Source organism: Rhipicephalus microplus, chromosome 3 (genome assembly GCF_043290135.1).
Source record: "Rhipicephalus microplus isolate Deutch F79 chromosome 3, USDA_Rmic, whole genome shotgun sequence".
Lineage (NCBI taxonomy): Eukaryota > Metazoa > Arthropoda > Arachnida > Ixodida > Ixodidae > Rhipicephalus > Rhipicephalus microplus.
The window spans coordinates 48,874,895-48,885,520 of NC_134702.1; the positions used below are offsets into that span (position 1 = coordinate 48,874,895).

Here is a 10,626-nt window from a genome sequence, read left to right on the forward strand (position 1 = left end):
GTTTTTCTCTGTCGTAATTGACACACTGGAAGCAGTCTAGAAAGGGAACCACGTCGTCGCTAAAATGCAGGCCGAAATTGTTTTACGCGTACGTCAAGCTTTCCCGGTTACGAGTTCCCGTTAAGTATCACTGTGAGACGACATAAAGGTTTTTGGAGGAGCACGACTCGCTATGTCGCGCAAAGTAAATATTTAGAACCAGTCTCGTGCTCATACGTAGAAAGTAACGATTGCGCAACACGTTGGTTGTACTGGTAAGACGGTAATTTGGGCCAGTTGGTTAGTATCCATCGTGAACTTACTTACAGCGCAACACCAGAAAAAATACAGGGCAGGGAAGGAGCGAAAGAGAAAGAAAAGACGGCGCCGTCTTTTCTTTCTCTTTTGCTCCTTCCCTGCCCTGTATTTTTTCTGGTGTTGCGCTGTAAGTAAGTTCACGATGGTTGTACTGGTAACTGAACGAAACAGTTCTGGCACTTGAATGAGACCCGCAGTGGTTAAAATTGAACGAGAGCCTTCCTCATTAGAGTTCCTTCACTACTATTCAAACAAAGCTCTATTTTTTTTTCGTTGAACAAATGACTGCAGGGCTTTCAACGGGCTGTATCTTTGTTGAAAAAAGTTTCCCTGATAAGCTCTTAAAAAAACACGCCCCGGAGCCACTACACCTCACTCCTGTTTGACTTTATGAGAAGCCAGGAAATAAACAACAGGAACTAATGAGCCGTGTTTACATAATGAACATTACAGTGTGATGCAAGTCGTTTTGCCTAATTAAAGACTCTGTATTGATGTGAATTAGCGCCACATTGAAGGTGTTCCTAAAGTCCGCAAGGGATATATGTTGACCTTAAACTCAGTTTCATGGTGAATGGCCCGCTGGTATTACCAAGAGTTCTTTCAACTCGCCTAATCTTTTTTTAGGCGGGGGAGGGGACCATTAGTGGGAGACCTATGCATTTCACTGCACTTTCAAACCCTGGCCAAAGTTCTAGTACCCGTTTGAACATAGGTTCTCTAAATTGTATAGTGGAGCAGCGTACCTTGCAGAGGTTCCTGCGATTCCGTGAGCCTCCCCTTTCCTGCGTTAAAGAACAGCAAAAAAATATGCCTCCTCATCCCTAAGCCACTCAGCACTAGAATATTTACATTGCTAGAATAACTTTTTGTGCGTGTTTTCGTACTGCCTAGGAACTTACAATACTGCAAACAAAATATTAGGCCAGCGGTGCAAATATTTATGGATTTACAAACATGGCGTCAAATGAGATCATTAGGGCTGAGTGGTTGGGAAATAATAAATATGCTTCCGTATTTTTGTTACGCCACAGTACAGAAAATTTGAACCGACGCCTTGTTTGGGAGTCTGTAAGTCCCTGAAATAACTCTTAGAGACGAAAGCCACGCCTACCGCTCTTTGCTTAGCTGCCTCCCCCCTTCCCCTCGGCGTCACATATGACTGCACTCAAACTTTGCTATGGCTCCCAGCTCCACAAAAATATATATTAAGGTGATGTCAACGAAAGTGTAGATCACTGAAAAAATATTACCCCAAAAATCAGCAGTTTCGGTTTCGTTTCCGAGGTGCTAGGTGTAATATGTGATGATGTCAGTTGACACCGCTATAGCATAGAGGCCTAAAACGCCTGAGAAAATGAGCACGACCGAGAGGAGTTCGCTAATCATAGCAATAATGTATACTTCAACACGAGACAAAGTCTTGTCCAAAAGTTCAATCCCTGCGTCAAGAAGACGAAAGGAGGCGATTCTATCTATAACTACAAGACAATCCATTTTTTATACCTTGTTAACTAAAGTTCCGCAAACACGCGAATGAATATCATGAGGGGTTAAGTACCAGGAGGCAGTTATTTGGCTGAAAATTGGCTCATAACAGTAAAAGATTCTTTAACACGGAGTGTCGCTGGAGCCATCCTTTTGACAAGTGTTTTTTTTTTCCTTCAAGACAGCAACCATGACGAAGGAAAGACCATCTCTCAAAACGTATGATTCAGAGTGTTCAAGAATAATCATATCCCCAAGCATCCTTTGAACATATGGCTTGTTTCGATAGGCTACGAAGGGAACATGAAAATGAAAGCACCCACAATAACTCTCCAAGCTTTCCCATTTCTCTTTAAGTGACGCTCTCAGCCGACTTGTGCTCCCTCTTGTACGCACTTACCTGCTAATATTGTTACGCGAGTAACGAATTAAACGTATCTAAACTTGTGCTATAATCTGAGAAAAGGCGGGGTGTTCACCACTCTATACTGTAACGTTTAACTGATTCACAAATGATTTAGACCCCTCCCCTTCTTCGACGTGTTCACTCCAAATCCATGGGACGGAGGTGGACGCTGTTAATATGCAGGAGCGCAAACTTCTAAAAGTATAGTAACGTTACAAAAAAAAGTCGCGTATGTTCGCTGTTACAGCCAGTACTTCATTGTTTTAAGGATTGAAGGTGAAGATTTTGTATCGACACTCCTTGAACGACTGGAAGATGACCGAGGCGCTTTTCAAGACGTAGGAATAGACAACACAGCTGACACAAAGTGGCAGCGAGAAATTCCAAGCTCAGCTCGACGAGCGACCAAACAGAGGTTAAAAACACAGACAGTGGCTACGTTGAAACACAACGATGTCGAGATTACTGTTGGTGTTGATGATGATGGTAGCGATTAAGTATATTTCAAGTGCGAATAATTGAGACATTCCCGACAAACGTACTATACAAACAGCGGCAACGTTGAGGCATAACACTGTCGACATGATTGGTCTAATCGTCATTGTTGGTAATGCTGGTATTGTTGCTGTTGTGAACCGCAGAGAGGTCAAGTGCTGTACCATAAGTACTCACGTGGTGTGGCGCCACTCGTTTCGTCGACGAAGCCCGTGAACGACAGGCCGGTACGGGTCACTGTAGTGGCGTTACCAGCCGCCGAACTGCTTCGCCCAACGGGATCCTCGCTAGTGGTTATGCCCGGGTCTGTGGACACAGTGACGCCTCTTCCAACGGCTGAGCGGGATGATAAGCCGGAATAGCAAAGGTAAGTTTCCAAGTTTCCCATCAGCTTCCGAAACACGTACCAGAGATTGATACGTCGCTACTCTAACAGCCTGGCCCCATTTGTGTGTTACGGGGTAACGCATTGAATGATCCGTCAAATGGGAAAAGTGGACGTCGGTATCTGTGGTTGTGGCATTACCATCAACCATTGGAAAAAAAAAACATTGATTCAATTACTCACGACGCCATTCAATTGCATCACAAAGTCACAGCTCACCAAGATCTGTGGCGTCGTAAGGTCATGTTCTGACGTCATCGCATGACACCGTACAATATAAAAACGCGACATGGTTTATTCTTTCAAGCGGAGGCAAAAGTATCTGAATACACAACAGCTCGTCGACCATATTTTGATGCACTTTACCAGGCGGAGAAGGTGAGAGGGATGTGTTCACGCATACCGGCTTCACCCGCCGCGGCCGTCTCATGCATGACGTGCTGCTTCATGGCGGTGGAACCCTTTATTTTTCAGTTTCATCAAAATCGAACCCGTCCTGCGTTGCTCGGTAACATATCACACTCACAAGTAAACAACACATCAGTACTTTGAAGTTACTCTACTCGTGGTGTATGCTGGCGTGATATCCGACATGATATTGAAAAAGCGGCGATCTTCAACGAAAGACGCGTTCCCGCACACATGATCAGAGACGTACACAAACCCTAGATAGTATGTCTCTTTATGCGTGTGGGAATGTGTTTTAGGTTCCCTGCTTTACCATAACATTGTTCGCCAAATAGTTCATCGATGTATCAAGCAAATGCGATTAGGCGGATAGAAAGGGACAGCTGTAAAAAAAACCATAGTAACACTAATTGCTGGAATTTAACAAACCACACCCATGATATCATTATGAAGAGATGCCGTGGTAGAGATATCCGAATCTTCCGACCTCCTGGTACAAGGGCCTCAAGCACTCGCGCCTTAATGAAAAATGCAGCCGGCAAGGCCGGGGTTCGATACCGCTACAGTCAAGTAGCTATAGCAGTTGTGATCCATTCTTCACAAAATGCAGGGTTTCGCGAGTAATCTTGACCTAACCTAAACGTCAAGAACGATCGTGTTCTAACGCTGACGTCACAAGCAAATGTTTCGGAAGAGAGCATCGTGAACGTTCAAGAATGCATCCGAGTCACAAACAAATGAGAAGCTTTTTACCCATCGCTGGCCGGCCGCTGGACATCGCAGGGGCCTCGGGCACCGCTCAGTCTTGTGGCTCGAAGATGATGCGTGGTGTGGTGCAGCTCATCCGAGGTGAACACAGAGCGACGAGAATCGTGGCCCGAGTTGCACGGATTCCGTTCTTCTTCTGAGGCCACGAGCGCCACGCGGCTGCGCGACGACGGTGAAGAAGAAGGTTTTTATAAGTGGTGTAAAAAATCATCTATTATGAGGTACAGTGTGGCCAATCCCCCATGTGGGTATGAGCCAAGATCTCCTAGGAAACAAGACAAGACAATTGGTCTCCCGCTGCGACGAATAGGACTGCTGAAGGTCAGTATGGTGCAAGAAAACGTTAAAAATGCGAATACGATACGCACAATAAATAAAATGGGCGACGAAAGCTGCACGAAAGGCAATAAAAATGCGCACGCAGACATTTAGCTTATACTTCTTTCTTTTTTCAGCAATTTTACATAGGCGACTGGACGCTTTGAATTTTTCTAAGGCGAAGACATTAAATACCTAATTGAACACGAAAATTGGCACTCGGAGTCCACAGCGTCAACACGATCGATTAAAATGATCATCACATGATTACGTCACCATATGACGACATAACGACCTCGCATGATGACGTCATCACGTGACATTGTACCTTGGTCAAGGGTCAGCTGATCATGGAGGTCATGCAAAATTAGGTAAGGTGAAGAAAGCCTTCAATGTCTCCCCTCCGATTCTGGAGACAGTTCACAACCGCGCTTGGTGGAGAAGGCTTTCAGAAATAGGAGAGTGGGGGCAGTTGAGGATCAATAAATTGACCAAGACGTAAACTTTAAAAAATTGTTTTTCGATAAATTTTACACGAATTAATAGAAAAACCTCCTATCTTCTGTGCTTTTTTTTTGCGTGATCGAGTCCACTGATATTCAGCATCCGTCGACACATGGCGTTAGGTGGAGAGTCCGGAAATCTCACACGTTATTAACCAGGACGCGAGCAAAACAGCTAAATGCTAGAGCTACTCTGGAACATGGTTACGGGAATGTCAAGGGGTGACAATAAATACTGGGGATGAAGCATTCAGTGACCGCCTGCACGATAACTGGAAAACTGGGCAGCACAGCTCCGTCCTTAAACATCACCTTTGGGCGGTCCAGAAGGCCACGGAGGCTGCCAAGGCTCAAGATCTTCAAGTCGTCATCTACGCAGACTCGAGAGGAAATGCGATGTAATGCGCACATCAAGAAGTTCTTGCCTGTAAAGCCTGAAGCTCTGTGACTATAATGGTACTGTGGCGGAGTTTCCCAAAGTTGTGGCGCGAAGAGACGCAGACGAGGGGCTGTAGAAAAGTTTATCTAGTAGGGCACCTCAACCAAAGGTACCGGCACTGTCTCCCAATCCTCGTCATCTCCTTCAGCGTATACATCTATGAAGGTTGTTCATGGTATTATCCCCGGTGGTAAAAACATCGTCCCGAGACTGTTAAAATCAGAAGCTAGATACACTAGAGAAACGCTTCAGTTCTCTGATGTGCATGACGTCAGTTGACACCGATGCAGGGAGTGAAGGACGACTGACCAGGATAATCTCACAGTTTACGGGTGTCGCTTGCCGGATGACGAGGTAGGGCCATTTGTATCTAGAAAGCAATAATAATAATAATAATAATAATAATAATAATAATAATAATAATAATAATAATAATAATAATAATAATAATAATAATAATAATAATAATGTTAATAATAATAATAATAATAATAATAATAATAATAATAATAATAATAATAATAATAATAATAATAATAATAATAATAATAATAATAATAATAATAATAATAATAATAATAATAATAATTCTGGGGCATCCATTGATATTATTACTTTCTAGACACGTCATATTCCCAGCGGATATACCGTTCCAAAGTACTATATAATTCTTAGAGGCAGTGGAGGGCTCCGGAAGTTTCGACCACCTGAGGCCACTTAATGCGCACCTAAATCTAAGTATACGCAGCCTCGAACATTCTCGCTTTCACCGAAGCTGCGGCCGCCACGGCTGGGAATCGATCCCGCGACCTGCAGATCAGCAACCGAGCGCCATAACCACCAGACTACCGTCGCGAGCGTGCATCTAGAAAAGAGCTTCTGCGAAAGTCCCACTCCCACGTGACGAGAGGGAGACCACGGGATAACGAGCGCTCCAGGCGAGAACTGTGCTTCGCGGTGGCGGCCGTAATACGATGGTGTGGCATCGTATAGTTACATCGCTGAGCACTGTGAAGAAGTCAGCTGAGCACGGATGTCCAGGAGCAAGAGCTTATGTAAACGCTTGCACCTTTAACGTTGTCCTTCTGTTGTTGTCGCTGCTCCGTGCACTAAAGCAAGACCGCAACTATGATAACAGTATGTGGGATTTGACGTCCCAAAACCAAGATATGATCATCAGAGAGGCCGTAGTGCATGGCTTCGGAAATATCGACTATGTGGTGTACTTGAGCGTGCACTGTAATCGCGCAGTGCACGGGATTCGAGCACTCAGCGTCCACCGAAATTCAACCACTGCAGTCGGAATCGATCCTGCGTCTTCCGGGTCAGCAGCCGAGTACCTCAACCACTGCTCCACCACGGCGGACTCAAGCCTCAAACTTGCCAACCAAACGCACACTTCGATGATGCTGCATATTTATTCTACTCGCACCTTTCTTCAAAGCAGTTTTCCCACGTAAAAGTATGGAATCGGATATATACATCAGCGTGCATTCCATATTCATGCAGACATTGCAACAGCCACTTGCGTAATGCGTTGATTTTACTGCGAAACTTTAGATAATAATTTTACAGTGTCGCTTTATTGTCGTCTAGCCAACATGCATCGTGGAAATGCGCGCAGAAAATGCCTCCAGCGTGCTCAGAGCATCTTTGCGCCTGGATGCGACAGTACTACATCTCAGCACTTGTTTTGCTGATGATACCATGTCGAGCGTTCGCATATGCACAAATATCGCGGCCTCCGCGGCGGCTTCGCATAAGTACGCTTTAAAGTAAAAGAGTGCAAGTAAAAAAAAATTGTTGAGCAACCGTCATACAAGTTGCAATGCAAATGCGCCATAACAGTTGGAATAACGTGAGAGGAGACTGCACTTATTGAATTACTCTCTTTTTCTTTGTTGTTTAGTGACTGCTCTCATTTCAAGTTTCACGCGCCGCTGGCAAAAAGGGAAAAAAAGATGACAACGAGTGATTGCACGCCTACTCTCTTTATATAGCTGGAGCAAGAAGCTTACCTGAAGACACTACGTGCACTAGTTTCTCTGCAGTCATTGTATTCTTTTACACTGCTTTGCTCTTTCTGGGAAACTACAATAAGATATATTTAACTTTCACACAAAACATTAAATCGAGTAGGCGAGAACATAAAAGCAAAGACCTCGTAAAAATACCTCGTAAACGGTGAACGATAAAAAGTTTAATGGTGTCTTCATGCAAAGCTGTTGCATCGGGGATGTGAAAGTCAAAAGGCATCGTATTCTGCACCACCTCCACGTTCAAGCTTAAACCTTAATTTATCTTTTTCATAACTGCCTTTCTATGGTCTTTGCCGGCAACAAGTCGTGAACACCCGAGTTTATCTACAAGGAGCCTATTCTCTAAGGTTTGTGGTTTTTTATGCCTTTCAATTTTTTTTATTGTCGCAGGCCCACAAAAAATGGGGGTTGGCGGCTGCCTGTAGTTGCAACGTTGCGGTATCGATAAACTAAAGGGGACACGGGCGATGTTTCGATACGGTCATTACAATTTGCATATGAGGCACAACATCATATGGAATAGTTTCCTTTGAATCTTCTCTGTGCACATTTATTTTCTTCAGATCAAAACGGTATCTCATAATGAACTACTCAAAACTCCGAAGGCCGACATAGCAGACACCTTTCTTTAGGTCATGCCTGAATGTGGCCACACAAGGGACAGGTGGGGTTTGCAACTCCCCTAAAAATTTAGGGTGGGAGGAAAAGGGCACCAGAAATTCTACAGTAATTTACCCAGTTAGATCTGTGCGTCATTACTTACATATAACTACAAGAATTTTTGACAATTATTGCGGCCGAAAGCCCCCGATAGTACATTCTAGGACAGTGTCATCTTCTTCAGCCTAACTGCGCCCACTGCAAAGCAAAAGTCTCTCTCATGCCCATATTCCCCCAATAAACCTGATCCTGTGCTTTCTGCTCCCACCTGAAAAACTTCATCATTTCATCAGCCCACCTAATTTTCTGTCTCCCACTCACGCGTTCACCTTTTTTTTGAATCCAGTCGGTTACTCCCAATGACTACTGGTTATTTTTTCTACACGTTAAGCGCCCTGTTCATGTCGATTTGTTCTTGTTGATTTCGACAAATATGCTTATTGGTGATGCTGTAGTGGTGATGCTATATTAGTAATGTTTTATAAGCGATGCTTTGGTGTCAATCCTTCATTGTTGATGCTTCATTCCTTCGCTTGCATCCGACGCCGCGGGCAGCGAGGCACCGCCGACGCGGGGCGCTGACGTTCCGATTTCGCATTTGATGATGCATCTGCGGCTTTCGCCTTCATAAATTGAACTGAACGAAACATGCTTCCGGTGCTTACATGTTTAACCATACCTTAACCAACCATAAAAACTGATAACAAGGAAGCACAATAAACGACTGGCCTAGAGATTTCGCGGCGCCTTTTATAGCACCGCTGCTTCACGAAATGGAGAAGATGAGAATGGAAGGAATAAGAGAGTGAGACGCAAACGCAAAGAGTTCTCGCTATATTTTTATATTTATATGTGACTAACGTGAAAAACTTGGTTACGTTAGAGCTGACTTTCGCATCATCATGATACAAATATTTAGTAAAATTACGACAAATAAAAACTAGAAAAAAATAAAGGAATACCAAATTTTTCAGATGCCCCATATACATAAACGATCTTTCGCGTATAAATAATGTCAAGCTTTGTTTGTGGATTTTAAAGCAACCCGACGCAAGCCTGACCAAATACTTTATTGCTATAAAAAGACATAAAAAGTAATATTACTCTATTTCACGTTTAAAAGGTCGGCGAATTGATAAGTTTACGTCTACAACACGTGCACATTCAAATTTGGTTTTGTTTTCTTTTTTATTAATAAAACATGGGCTAGTCTTTCTCTCTAGTAAATATGGGCGAGAAAATTGTCTTTTTATACCGATATAACGAACCAGACAGATTTTAGTCGAAGTTGCCTGCCTTTCATGTATCAAAGCAAGCTTACAAGACACGCAGGTTCGCCGGTTTAATTGCAAGACGTGATTAGTGGTTACTGCAAGCTAAGCGATGTAGCTGACTACTTCGAACACCACGTTATATACTCCTGCAAGGAAAACTTCATTCGGATTTAACGTGGCATGTCAGAAGTGAAACTTATTATGAACCACGGGTACCGGGAAAACAATTCAACCTACCTCTCCTTATTTTTTTATATATAAATAAAAATAAAAACCAAAATTTTTTACGAGACGTGCCAAAATTACCATCTTTCAACAAATCGGAAACAAGGATGACAATGCGAAAAAAAAAAGCCTTACCAATGTAAGTTCGCACGAAATGCACGCAAATGCATTTCGAACGTGTCACCAGCGAAACTCACTTTCAAACTTCCTAACCACATGTACTCAATAAAAGTCCTAACATGCACTAGAAGCATCGATTTCACAATACCTTTATCTTTTGAAATACTTCGTCTGAATATAGTGAAAACCGGAAGTAACTGCTTGACCGGAAATCCTTGAAAAAGCAACAAAGGTGACTCTTGATGCTCATGCCAAGAAAAAAGTTTCATAAGAAGAGTATCATTCGAGGAGCATTATCAAGTTGATAATATCAGCGCGACATACCTATTAAAGGCGCACATGACTGGTTTCAAAATGAACGTGCATCCGACCAGATTTAGCGTAGTATAAAATTTTTGTCTTTCATATTACCACACGACACCACTACAGCACGAACGCAAGAATGGCAGCAGCCATCGGAAGAAGTGTGGCTAACTCAGTACAGCTGATGGTGACGCATGCAGCCTCTTTGGCCACATTGTTTTGCCTCCCCAGCCATATTAACGTGACGGGGCACAAAAGGCCTACTTCCCCTTTTCTGACATGAAGCGCTGCGTGGGTACGTAAGTGGGACGACGAAAAAGTCATCGCACAAGTCGAACGCTTTGAGAACTCTCAATGTGAAGAGAGAGAGAGAAAGAGAAGAACAATATTAGAAATGTAGGGAGGTTAACTAGACTAAGTCCAGTTTGCTACCCTACACGGGGGAAAGCGTAACGAGAGAGAAAAAGACAGAGGGGGAGGAGATGCACATTGCACATA

At 43.5% G+C, this 10,626-nt stretch overlaps 1 protein-coding gene across 2 annotated transcripts in view; it reads right to left on the reverse strand.

Moving 5' to 3' along the window:
* LOC119161499 (uncharacterized) overlaps nt 1-5,862 on the reverse strand; it is a 16,971-nt gene extending 11,109 nt beyond the window's left edge. For both annotated transcript variants that reach the window (XM_075889445.1, XM_075889443.1), the window contains exons 1-4: nt 5,381-5,862; nt 4,233-4,406; nt 2,864-3,022; nt 1,044-1,082 (exon numbers count right to left, since the gene is read on the reverse strand). The gene's annotated coding sequence lies outside the window, so the exon portion shown is untranslated. The remainder of the gene's footprint in view (nt 1-1,043; nt 1,083-2,863; nt 3,023-4,232; nt 4,407-5,380) is intronic.
* Nucleotides 5,863-10,626: the final 4,764 nt, after the last annotated feature.